The 13,875-nt window shown below is 38.6% G+C and overlaps 1 long non-coding RNA gene across 1 annotated transcript; it reads right to left on the bottom strand.

Moving 5' to 3' along the window:
* Positions 1–2,292: 2,292 nt before the first annotated feature.
* LOC115285666 lies at positions 2,293–13,242 on the bottom strand. The gene is made up of 3 exons (XR_003905638.1): positions 13,196–13,242; positions 7,739–7,800; positions 2,293–2,400 (listed from the first exon to the last, which is right to left on the bottom strand). It is a non-coding gene; the product is annotated as an uncharacterized LOC115285666 (long non-coding RNA).
* Positions 13,243–13,875: the final 633 nt, after the last annotated feature.

Below are 13,875 nucleotides of genomic sequence, written 5' to 3'. Positions count from 1 at the left end.
TTTCCCAACACCATTTGCTGAAGAGACGGTCTTTATTCCATTGGATATTCTTTCCTGCTTTGTCAAAGATTAGTTGGCCATATATTTGTGGGTCTATTTTTGGATTCTTTATTCTGTTCCACTGATCTAAGTGTCTGTTTTTGTGCCACTACCATACTGTCTTGATGATTACAGCTTTGTCATGCAGCTTGAAGTCTGGGATTTTAATGCCTCCAGGTTTGAATTTCTTTTACAGAATTGCTTTGGCCATTTGGAGTCTTTTCTGGTTCCATACAAATTTCAGGATTATTTGTTCTAGCTCTGTGAAGAAAGCTGGTGTTATTTTAAGAGGGATTACATTGAATATGTAGATTGCTTTAGGTAGTATCAACATTTTAAAATATTTATTTTTCTAATCCATGTGCATGGAATGTTTTTCCATTTGTGTGTGTGTGCCATTCATAAGCTTTCTATAGTTTTCAGTGTATAGATTTCTCACCTCTTTGGTTAGATTTATTCCTAGGTATTATATGGGCTTAGGTGCAATTGTAATTGGGATCAATTCCTTGATTTCTCTTTCTGCTGCTTCATTATTGGTGTATAGAAAGGCAACTGATTTCTGGGCCTTGATTTTATATCCTGCGACATCGCTAAATTCATGGATCAGTTCTAGCAGTTTTTTGATGAAACCTTTTGGGTTTTCCTTATAAAGTATTATGTGATCTGCAAAGAGTGAAAGTTTGACTTCCTCCTTGCTGATTTGGGTGCCTTTTATTTCTTTGTGTGGTCTGATTGCTGAGGCCAGGACTTCCAATACTATGTTGAATAACAGTGGTGAGAGTGGACCTCCCTGTCATGTTCCTGACCTTAGGGGTGAAGCTCTCAGTTTTTCCCCATTGAGGGTGATATTAGTGGTGGGTCTTTTGTATATGGCTTTTAGGATCTTCAGGTACTATCCTTCCATCCCTACTTTCTCAAGGGTTTTTTTTTTTATCAAGAAGGGATGCTATATTTTGTCAGATGCTTTCTCTGCATCTATTGAGAGGATCATGTGATTTTTATCCTTTTATTAATGTGATGTATCACATTGATTGATTTGCAAATATTGAACCAGCCCTGCATCCAGGTATAAATCCCACTTGATTGCAGTGAATAACTCTTTTAATGTATTGTTGGGTCCGGTTTATAATATGAAAAAATAAGAACATTACAAAATATAGAAAGCAAGCCTTCTTCTACATCCACACCAGATAAGATAGTTTATTAGAATTATTTCAGCTACAAAATTCTACAATGAAATATAGTCTCAACTTAAAGAGAGAATTCATCTGTATTGAGAATTTTGGCATCCATGTTCATCAGGGAAATCGGTCTCTAGTTCTTTTTAGTGGGGTCTTTGTCTGGTTTTGGAACCAACATAATACTAGTCTCATAGAATGGGCCAAACTGCTTTTTAAAGTGATTGTTTCAAGTACTCTGATAACAATGTTTGGAAGCTCCATTCTCCCATCATACACAAAAATAAATATTTTTAAAAATTAAAAATAAATTAAAATAAAATAAAATGATATCTAAGGATACATATTATGATTCAAATTTTATAGGTAAAGTATATTATATATCATGTGTTTTGTATTCTATATGTAACCCAAGTGTCCCCAGTGTTCAAGACTTACAAGATTGAGTTTCCTCCATAATATCCAACTATCAATCCATGCCCCATCCTACAGGGCTCTGGGAAGTCTAGTCCCCTCTTCAGTTATTTATGATGATCTTTGGCATGGCTCGGCTGTTGTTTTCCACCTTCCGTGCTTGGCTGTTCCAGGCATTTCTTCTTCAGTAAATGTGTCCCTTTTCTGATACTTAAGTCCCAAACACGGACACAACCCATCATTTGTCTATTTTTCAGACACCAGCTAACAGAAGACTCTTGTGGTTTAATAAACTTAAATATGGCTTAAGGACAGCATTGCTAAATTAAAAGGCAAGAAAGAAAAATACCAAATTACAATTCATGTGTTAATTTTCTTAAAATCCATTGACTGCACCTGTTCACAGAGAGCGATGTCTTTCCTTTCTCCTTAGCTGTAGCCTCTGGCCAGCTGTAGCATAAAAGTCACACTCAACTAGAGTTTGCTCTTCCATTCTCTCTCTTCCCCTCATTTCCCATTCCTGCCTCTTGGAATGCACCCTTATTTATGAACATGCTAGAGGGATTAGATGAAACCAGCTGTTATCATGATGATTTCTTAGTGCTACACTCGGCCCACAATGAAGACAGCCTTACCTTATTAAGTGTCTCCGTTAACATCTCAGTCTAAAGAAGGAACATAGATTCTGGAGTTGGAATGTCCAGGTTCAGAGTCCAGCTGTACCACTTCCTACTCATGACCTTGGGCAAGCTGTTTATCGTCTCTGTGCCTTGGAGATAAGGCATAATAGAACATATCACATGGTGTTATTGTGAGGATTTAATAGGATAATGTATTTAAAATAGGACATATTCTAGGCTATAACAAATGTTCACAATTTCCATCAGCATCAGGATTACCATGTTGTTGGTATAATACAGTACAAGTTGTGGCAGAATTATTCTACCAATATTCAGGGCTACAGTGTGAAAAACTCCTGTTGAACTTGTATCTCTGTGGCTAGACAGGCTTACCAGTGTAGCTCTTCTGAGAAAAGAGAGTCTACCCCCAAAATAAATTCTAGCCTACATCATTAGGGCCACAAAGAGTACAGAAATACTCTCAAACCATTGTGGAAAATCATTACGTACCAGCTCAAAAGGAAATAAAAGATTGAAATAGATAAATCAAAATACTGATAGCAGTTACTTCTGATTAATGAGATTACGGATGATTTTTATTCTCTCTGCACACTCTTGTGTGTTTAGCCCACGCCGACCATCTATTGCTTTTATAATATGAAAAAATAAGAACATTTCAAATTATAGAAAGCAAGCCTTCTTCTTCATCCACACCAGATAAGACAGTTTATTAGAATTTATTCAATTACCAAATTCTACAATGAAATGTTGTCTCGCTTAAACAAAGAGAGAATTCATCTGGGTATTTCATCCCAGCAGAGCTTCGCGGTCCTGTGACCATGGAGCTGTTGTGGGAGTGGCCTGTGAGCTTTTCAGCTGCAGTCCCTTCATGCCCTAATTAGAGGCCTGTTTCCTTGGGGCCTACTCAGATCTTAGCATGAACTTGTAGCTGATTCCAGACCCTCGTCTCCATTTGCAGCTTACGTGTGCCACGTTCACCCTTGCCTTAAAAGCGGGTTGCAAAAAATGCTCCCATAAACATACGTCAGGTGTCTAATGCCACCGCGCTACCACTTTCCAAGTTTATTATGCCTGTGTATTTACATAGCAAAATGCACTTTAAGATGGGGGAAGGGATCCAGGTATAGGTTAATGGCAAATGTCCTCTGCCCTCAGAAATACAACAATTAAGATGAACCAAAGACTTCCGATTCTGAATCAGATCTGCTTTCCTTGAGAAAATAGTATTAGGGCTTTTTTCCATTCTACTTCTCTTGGAAAAAAAAAATGGCAAAGCTTTCCTTACTGAGTTCTGCCATGGAATAGAATTTTAGAAACATCTAACTACAAAGGCCAACAAAAGATGGTCAGATTAGAGTCCCAGAAAACATGGTAAGTTGACATGGATGAGCATTTCCAGAGTGTGTTCCTCAGATGTATTATCTGAAATGCTCTTTAAGCAAAGAATTCCATGGCCAAACATGTGCAGTGAGTACTTCATATCCTTTTTCTTAGAGATAGAGAATGCATATTAAAGGCCTGCGTAATTCCGCGGTAGTCCATTTGAATGTGTGAAATCCACATTTTCCTAAATATATTTCATCAAAAAACTCTATTTCAGACTCTTCTTAAAAATCTTCTAGCACTTGGGTTCCACAGAATGCACATCAGGAAAAATTAATTAAACAACTGATTTGGGAAATCAGACAAGTATCTTGATAATGAGCCAACATATTTCTCTTAAGTCTTAGACCATTTCTTAATTCTTAATGTCCAACTTCAAGAAGGGCAACAATAAATCCAACTGGGACACTTCCTTCCCGGAACTACGGAAGTAGGAAGAGAAAGCTCATGAAAGGGAAGGGCCAGGGAAGCCATGGGAACTGTTGGAATTCATTAGCACTTTATATTCAGGGACCTAAGGCTAAGAGAGTTCCTGTGGAAAGTGGTACTTTCATTAGGAGCTCTGTCAAGAAAATGGTTCAAGTGTTCCTTTCTCAGTGCAGGAATAATTCCTCAAATACAATGTTTGTGATATATCAAGAGTTGAGTATTGAAGAAAAGAGTAATTTTCCTATCAAACATGTCCTTTCTTCTTGCTTCCCCCAACACTCAGGAGGAAAAGCTCGAAAACTAGTATCCAAGGTTCTTAAGCATTATACCTTGTCCTGAGAGCCGGTGGGCCCCAACCCATCCTAGAACATCCTAGAACATCCTAGACCATCTATACATGTATACATCCTAGAACACGTATAGCCTCCTTAAGCTAGATTTAAGGAGAACAATACAACCAGCATGAGGTGAGACAATCTATTGTGACAAAGTAAGGAGTGTCTGAAAGTCAGGAGAGCCAGGGAAAGGGCACTGTAAGTTGATGCTGGTTGCCTATGTGACCAGTTAAACCAGGATCTATTCTAGATTATCTCATCTGGTGTTTCAGAAGAGTATTCGATATATGCTGTTGTTCTTTCTATTTGGAGAATCTTTTGAATGGCAGAGTTTATCACCTGCTTTTGTCTAACTTCTTGGTTTGTGCAAAAAAGAAAAATGTGAGGTAAAGATACGTCTTTTTCTTTAATAAATCATTTTGGTTGTTGTGGTAAAACATTTGTGGTGGTTCCCAGCTTCAGTGTCATCTACCTTGATCCTCTTGTGTGGAAATTCGAGAATTGTTTTTGACTCTGAATTGAACGAGTATGCAAATCAGTATACTTTTATGTGATTCACAGAGGGAAAGTCTGAGTAACATAAACGAAGAGACTCTGTTGAACAAGCTCACAATCTCTCCTTCTCTAATATCTCTCAGAAAGGGGTCTCAATAAAAACACTGATATTTCTAATAACTTTAAAGTCACTGCCTATCATAACAGATATTCCAAAGATGGGGACTCTTGAATTCACTGTCTCCAAGGTACCTACGGTGGGAAATCTGTTGCCCGCCCAACATCCATTCTACCAGTTGTGTTGTTTGGATGAAATTAACAGCTCCATCAGCTCCAGGGCTCCGGTCTGATTGTTATGATCCATCAGGATAATGCCACCCCCTTGCCATGGATATTGGTTTAAGTGGCCTTGGTTTAAGCCAATTAATGGCTCCAGTCAGCAGGAATCTCAGAACTTTTGTTAAAGAAACCGCTCTTTCTCTGGATGAGAAAAAGGGAGCACGTGAACCTAATTGTGCAGACAAATCTACTATAACCTGCAGGGGCCCAGCCTGAGGGTAAAGCCCACACTATAGATGGCAGATAGAGCCTTGAAAAAAAAAATAGAGGAAACAGAGTCAACAATTATATCACTGAACTCCAAAGTAATCAGTTCTGGAACTCCCACCACTGCAGTTTCATGAAACCTATCAGTTCCCTTATTGTTTAATCTGATGTGAGTTGGTTTTTCTGTTACTTGGAATAGAAGGCTTCCTAATGGAGGAAGACATATTAGGCTATGGCACAGCCATAAAAGCACATTAAAATGAGTGCAGGTGCTTGCAATTCATTCCTGGTAGTACTTGGGATTTTTAAAAAATTATTATTATGCTTATTTTAAGGTCAAAATACAATAGGTTCTATACTTTTTGCTTAGAAACACCCTGCTTGCTTTTAATATCATTGAAGAAAGGTTTATCTTTCTTTTTATTTATTCTTCTTTAACACCACTGTCCTGACTTTCCTATTTAGGAGGAAACAAAAACAGAAGGAAGATATTTGATATCTCTTTTTAAATCAACACAGTTACTTCTACTTCATAAAAAAATTCTCAAAAGTTGGCTTTAAGGATCTGGTGTGGCAGCTCTCCTATTTTACAATGGGTCTACGTAAACAATGAAATGCAATTGCTCCCCGGGCTAACCAAGTAATGGAAAACATGTGTGCCAGCCCCATGTTGTTGAAAAACACACAAACAAAAACATGGCCAAGTGTGGTCAAATCCAAATCCATAGTTTCCCCCCACCACACCACCAAAATTTAACATTGTATTTCTTTGATTTTCTAAGAATCATATCACTTTCTCAAATGACCTGTTCTGGAGATGGAAGGCTAATTGATAAGGAAAAAATTTGATAATATTTAACATTCAACTATTGACGTCTGGGACCGAAAGGCCTCTGTAGACTGATTTTTTGTGGGTCCTTTGGAAAACATGTTTGACTTTCCTTCTTCAAGCCACAAGGCAAATGTCCAATTGACAATATTTGGGCTGAAGCACCAGAAAAATGAATTATGTGTATAAGACAACACCTACATACTTAACCCACAGAGATTCATACTATTTATTTCAGAGCCAAGGTGATTCCCTTCAGCAGCCTGTGCTGTAGTTGGTTGGCTAACGGGCAGAATTAGCGAGAGGTTAAAAGAGTTATTTCTACTCGGTGACTAGCCCCATTTGATTGTCTTAAGGGTGTCTGGCTTCTAGAGTGTGCTTTTATTTCAGATGATTATGAATGTTCCAAGTAGACTCATTGCAGCCACCTGGCTTAAGGACTGTAAGGCACTTCGGAAATCAAATTTCAGGAAAGAAGATTGGTTTGAGAAACAATGAACAAGGAGAAATCTTCTCTTTGCAGAGCTGCTGTGTGTCAAAGTTTATCCTCATTATATTATGGTAGGAAGAAAAGAACAAATTAAGACATTTAACTGCCTAAAATTTGAGACCCAATTACATTTAACACAGCAAATCTTGTTACAGGACCTGTGGGCTTACCTTTTCCCTGTGTGAAGTCTGGTGTGTGTTAGCAAATAACATTTTTTTTTTTTAAGTCATGGGATGGATCTGAGCTAAGTGGATAATCACTGCTACGCATTCTCTGCCATATAAAAGAAGATTCTATAGGGTCCAAAGAGTTTTATAATTATATCAAAAGTCCTTAAAAAGAAGACCTTAAAATATACTTCTTCCCTGCCCAGCATACTAGCGCCAGCATGCTTTAAATTAATAGCAATTACATAACCGCACGAGTTCTAATTTTTAATATTAGGGGTCATTCAAATGCTCAATCTATCCTTTTAAATTGGCTCCCATAATAAAAGAACCATTAAGGGCTTAGTGATGTTCCAAGAACTCGTCCAAAAAGGGGGTGGGGGGATGGGAAGTAGAGAGGGAGGGAGGGAGAGAGAAAATTGGCTCCTTTTCCTTGGCCAGTAACCCATGTTTTAATTGAATTTTGATGAGATGATGGATGTCGTACTGGATTCCAAGTCTATATGCTAAATTAACGAGGCGTCTGCTTAGTTTCCTCTTTTGAAGGCACACTGAGATGAGTTTCTGCTAATTCTCTTACATAAAGTATGATGTGTATGTCTCAAATTCTTGCTTGGTGCCTGAAATTGCCATTTTCTCCAAGCTGTCGCTATGCTGAAGCACAAGGTAACTGGCCTGGGGAAGAACTCCTCGCTGAATTATGTTCCGTCAGCCGGGAAGAATTTATCTCAATATTTCAAAGGCACCCACTAAAGCACTTAAAACTTCCTAACAATATTTTTAAAGACTTACTTGTGCATCTCTTTACAGAAAGAACATGTCTCCAGTGTTGAATGCAGGTAGTTCATATTTGTCTATAAAATAAGAGTGATGAATGGAGCAATTGAGAAAATAGGTAATTTCAGCGAATTCTGGCACACAATTATTCATAAAGCTCGTTTCCCAAGCTTTGTGCTTTAAGAAAAGTTGGGGATAAACTCTATAATTCATTTTTCTCTTTATTCTGAATAGTTTCAAATCCACAGTCTTTGTTTTCTTTATAGTGTAGGTGACACATAGTATTACATTATCTTCGGGTGTATGATTTAGTGATTTGACAAGTTTGTATGTTATGCCATGTTCACCACAAGTATAGCTGTCATCTATACCCATTATATCACTATTACAATATCAGTGACTATATGCCTTATGCTGTGCCTTTTATTCTCATGCCTTACTCATTCCATAATTGGAAGCCTGTATTTCCCTGTCCCCTTAACCTGTTTTGCCCAAACCACTATCTCCCTCCCCTCTGGCAACCATAAATTTATTCCCTGTATTTATAGGTTTGATTTTGCTTTTTGTTTGTTTATTCATTTGTTTTGTTTTTATATTCCACTTATGAGTGGATTCATCTGGTATTTGTCTTTCTCACTTTCTCAGTCTTACATATTTCACTTAGCCTAAGACCTCTAGGTTCTTCCATGTTGTCTCAAATGATCCAATCTCATCTTTTTTATGACTGCATAATATCCCATTATAGTCCATATATATATATGGGCTATTGTCTATTGGTGGACACTTAGGTTGCTTCCATATCTTGGCTATTACATATAATGCACAATGCTGCAACAAATATAAGGGTACATATATCTAAAATCCACAGTCTTAAAGATTAACCCATTCCCTAGAATACAAGGGCTCAGGAGTAGAAGAGATTATTGAATTTTGTTATTTAGAATTTTGAGTCTTTTTAAATATGGACATACTGGTCACTTTACTTCTTAAATTTGTCAATGCAATAGACCTGCCTGATTATTGAATATAAAATACAAGTTCATTCATCATTCTGATGCCTGAAAATAACATACCAAATGGCAGCTATCCAACTCCCACAAGCTGGACAGGTCAGAAAAGACCCTTCACCAGAGAAGCCCAAACAATGTAGTCTGAACTTGAGGTATGGCAGCCACAAAATTCCCAGGTGGCTGGGGACAGACCTAGACCCTGAGAAAAAACTGATCCCTGCATATCCTAAGACCGAGGTCTAAACTTCAGACAAATTCCTCATACACATCTTGAGCTACAACTCATCCCTGGAAATAAATCAGCTACCAAGAATCTCTGCAATCCATTTACCCCATAATTTTCCCTTTTTATGATACTGTTACAGACTAAATTGTGTCACCCTCAAAATTTGTATGTTGAAGTCCTATAGCCAAGTACCTAGGAATGAACAAGGAATGTGATCTTATTTGGAAATAGGGTCATCACAGGTGGAATTGTTTGAGGTAGGCTGGGCTTCTGATGCAATATATGTGGTATCCTCATAAAAAGAAGAAATTTGGACACAGACATATATACATGGGGAGAGCACCATGTGCACATGAAAGCAGAGATTGGGCTGATGCTTCAACAAACCAAGGAACCCAAAGTTTGCCAGCAAAATGCCAAAATCTAGGGAAGAGGCAAGGAACAGATGCTCTTATAGCCAACAGAGAGGACCAGTTCTGCCAACATCTTGATCTTGATTAGACTGCTAGCTCCCCAAACTGTGAGACAATACATTTCTGGTTTTTAAGACGTCCAGTTTGTGGCACTTCACCATGGCAGGCCCGAAAACAAATATACCAACCCAAGCTCTGTTATGCACATGTCGCAGTAGAATCATGTATAATCCAAGTTCAAAAACAGATGTCAGAAACATTTATCCTCAATGATGAGCCAATTTGTCATGTTTAGGGTGGAGGTAATCTAAAACAGTATGGCTAGAAAACCATTCTTGTTCTTGAGGATATAAGCTATATCAACATTTAATTGAAAACACTAAAAAAAAAGGTCACTTTTGACTAATGTTTACATGTCATCAGAGACCAAGTAGATCATATCTTCTCTGGGTCTTATCTTCCCCTAGTGTGTGATGACAAGAATAGCAAAATAACTGTTAAGGTCCTTTCTACCTTTGTTTTCTATTCATTATTATGTTGTTACTTCTTGCAGCAAAATAATATTCTCAATAAAAAAAATTTCAGAAACCACAGAAAAATAAAGTTCACACCTATTCCCAGTACCCAGAGAAACCACTCTGAAATAAGGCCTGCATTTTAATTTAACAAACAACTATTACGTGAAACGTTTATTTGCATCCAACACATTTCCAAAAGGACTTGTGGTGGCTTTCTATATATGCCTAATATTCCAAAAGACTACTGAAATTAAGCAAAAGTAGAAGGGCTTTGTAACGAATACAAGAACCTCGTTAACCAGAAACAGTGATGCTAAGAAGAATGGCAACAGACGATCCCCAACATGTATTCCATGATCATAAGGACTTCGCCTGTTTGTCTGCCCATATATGCTTTGATGGCTACTCCAGGCTTACTGCAGAAATTACCTTGACATGTGGCCAAGAAGCAGCTATCTGAAGGCTTTTAAAAATGGTGGCTATTTAAGCAAACTGGTCTACCTAGCGTTTTCCAAACTACCTAACGGCCAACCAGGGGCAGAGACATTACTGACCCCAGCAACAATTACCAGATCTAAGCACCCTGGAAACCACTCATCACTGAGGCATATTTGGTCTTCCAGAGTAGATGAAGATATTTCTAACACCTTATCTTTTTGTAGCAAATATATTCAAGTTCTTTTCAGAGTACTCAGACACTACCAGTGCTGTCTGTGAAATGACGCAGTGACTCTCTGGTGTTAGCTTTCCTATCTAGCCTGATATTTACAATGGTCCAGAATCAAAGCTACAGGCTTAATACTGAATGGTCCCTACTACAGCCCTTTAATATGTGGATAACTATGCTTTCAGAAAGCCAAATTGGACTTAAGTTTTTATCCTCAATTGTCATGGAAAATTATACTTTGGCTCTGATAAACCAGGAATGTTTTTTCTTGTCAAATATTCACTAAAATATTAAGTGGTGTATTTATCAGAAATGAGTACTTATTGAGTAATTATGTCCTTCCACTATGGAGACTAAGTTTAGTTTCATTTGTTCATTATATATGCAATTGAACATCTATTATGTACTAAACACTGGGGGTACAAAGTAGAATGAGATAAACAGTCTTTTCCCTTGAAGAGGCTGCAGGCTAGTGGCAGAGCTAGACAAACTAAAATTTCCAGAACAGGATGATGAGTGCTATTATAGGGAAAGGGTGACATAGTGTATGACTCATAGTATAAGCTCAATAAAAATTTGATGAATGAAAGAATTGATGAATGATATGGAAGCACTTGGCAGGGACAAGTAATGCAGGCTTGGAGGATCAGAGAAGGCTTCCAGGAGGAAATGATATTTAAACTAAGACCTGGAGGATGAGTAGGAATTTGAAAAAGGAGAGAGGGAAGGGAAGACCACAGGAGAAAGTATTTTAGGTAGAAAGAACAAACAGTAAAGGAGCAAGGAGTTAAGAGACACCATGACAAAAATTGAAAGCATGAAGAGACATGAAGAGACAACATGAAGAAATTGAAATCAATCAGTCGAGGATGATTGGGATGTAAAATCACATAAGAAGAAGCTGGAAGAGGGGCACCTGGGTGGCTCAGTCGGTTAAGCAGCCAACTTCAGCTCAGGTCATGATCTCACGGTTCGTGGGTTTGAGCACCGCATTGGGCTCTGTGCTGACAGTTCAGAGCCTGGAGCCTGCTTCAGAATCTGTGTTTCCCTCTCTCTCTGCCCTCCCCCACTCATGCTCTGTTTCTCTCAGTCTCAATAATAAATAAAAACATTTTGAAAAAAAAATAAATAAATAAATAACTGGAAGACAAGAGAGATGGGACCCTGCATGGATTTTATAAGCAACATTAAGAGGATTGAATTTTATCTTAAAAACAGTGCAGATCAGTGGGAAAGTTATAGAGGGCCACCAAAAACCATAATAATATTTGTATTTTAGATGATTCCTCTTACTACAGGGGGGATACAATACTAGTGAAGGGGATGATGGTAATCTGGACTGGACAATGGCATATAGGGGGAAAAAAGATACTATTCAAGACATATTTAGGAGGTATAATCAAAGGGGCTGGGAACTTGATGTGGAGGGTGAAAGGAAAAATGCAAAGATGATTTCCAGATTTCTGAGTACAGAGTGTTTCAGTTACCCATATTGCTGTAAAACAGATCAATGTTGATTGACAAAACAATGTTTTATTTTAGCTAAACAAACAATTGTTTTATTTTTTTTCATGATTCTTTTGGTTGATGATGCTCAGCAGATGATTTCTCTCCTGCCCTGAACTCTCTCATGTGTTTGCAGTCATCCAGCAGCTTGAGTTACCACATCCAAGGTGGCCTCAACACATGTCTAGGGTCTTATGGCAGATGGCTGGGGAACTGGCTTAACTGGAATGTTGGGAGAGCTGGGCCTCTCCCTTCTTTCCATGTAGACCCAGGGCCTCACTGGTTCTGTGGGGACTCTCCAGAGGGTGGCTGTTCAAGACTCCCAAAAGGACAAAAGTAGACGCTGTTGGTGCCGTGTCTCAATTTCGCTCATTCTATTGGTTAAAGTAGGTCACAGAGTCAAATACATTCAATGTGAAATTAATGATCTGAATAAGAGTATGAACAGAGGAGGCATGATTGGGGCCATCTTTGGAAAATAGCTACAATACATAGTGATACCATTCACTGAGAATCAAAAAAACAAAACTGGAGGAGGAGCAGTTTTCAGAGAAGGAGAGCTTTTAAGTTGAATTTTGAATAGTCTGAGCTTCAGATGCATATGTGACATCCAGTAGGAGAGAGATGGGTATAGGGAGCTATAATTTAGGAGGGAGGACTGGAGTAGAGGTATGGATTGGAGAGTCCTTATCACATGGTAATTGATGCAGGAAGACTGAGTAGAACGAGAGGATAAGACAGCCCAGGGTAGAAAACTGAGAAACTCTAGTACTTAAAAACTGGGACTGGGAAGAAGAACCTTAATGGGAGACTGACAAGATGAGGTCAGAGGAGGTACAGGAAAACTAGGAGAGCTTTGATTTGCATAAACGTCAGCAGAGTGAGATGCCTTCCAACAGGCTGTAAGCCAGAATGAGCTGGGTGATAATGCAATGACAAACTAACCCCCCGAATCACAGTAGCGTCATACTGAAAGTTTATTTCCCCCTCACACTCACTGTGCTGCAGGGCTCTGAGGAAGCCCACCCTGAAAGTGATCCAAGACGCCAAGCCAGTTTCATCCTGTGACTCCCAATTGAAAGATATGGGCCCAAAAACCATAACGGGGAAAGAGAGAAACATAGAGGCTCACACGTGCTCTTTGGTACTTCAGCGCAGGAGTCACACATGTCACTTTCCTGTGGAAGTTTTGGCCACAGATAGGCCTCAAACTAACTAGAGGGAAGACCAGAAAGTGCAGGACTCCTGTACCTCCAGGAATAGGAAAATAAAAGATTTAGTGACTTCATAATATTGTCTTTGTGACAAAGGTCAAGGAGGGTGAGGATAAAGTTTTATTTTCAGTTTTTGGATGGAGCAGCAAACCACTGTGGTGAGCTGCTTTGTATCCTGAGCAGCTCACCATAAGGGACCCTCAAAAAAGATGCTTGTTGAGATGCTTAAGCACCAAATGCATATAAATGTGCCTAGCTCTCTTTCAGAAATAACCCCTAATGACTACTCCAGACCTAAAAGACCGTGGCTTTCAGTAACCATCTCTCCAAGTCTATATAAGAACACTCACCAAGATCATGAAACATCTGTAAGGTGCCTTCCGTCATGGTATACGGCAATGTGAAGGAGCATACGGCCAATCTGGCTGACTTTGTCTTTTCAGACAGTCAAAAATAAGAATTAAAAAAAAAAACCCAGTGGCTGTGTGGAGGCTCTAGTCTAAGCCAGGATCTTTAATTCCATTAAAGAACAAATAATTAGAAATGACTGTTTCCTACCAGTCTGAATTACAAGATGATTATTTCCCTTCAACATTCA

The sequence above is a fragment of the Suricata suricatta genome, chromosome 1 (assembly GCF_006229205.1).
Source record: "Suricata suricatta isolate VVHF042 chromosome 1, meerkat_22Aug2017_6uvM2_HiC, whole genome shotgun sequence".
Lineage (NCBI taxonomy): Eukaryota > Metazoa > Chordata > Mammalia > Carnivora > Herpestidae > Suricata > Suricata suricatta.
Note: the sequence above shows the minus strand (reverse complement) of the source record. Positions and strands in the feature narration are given on the sequence as shown.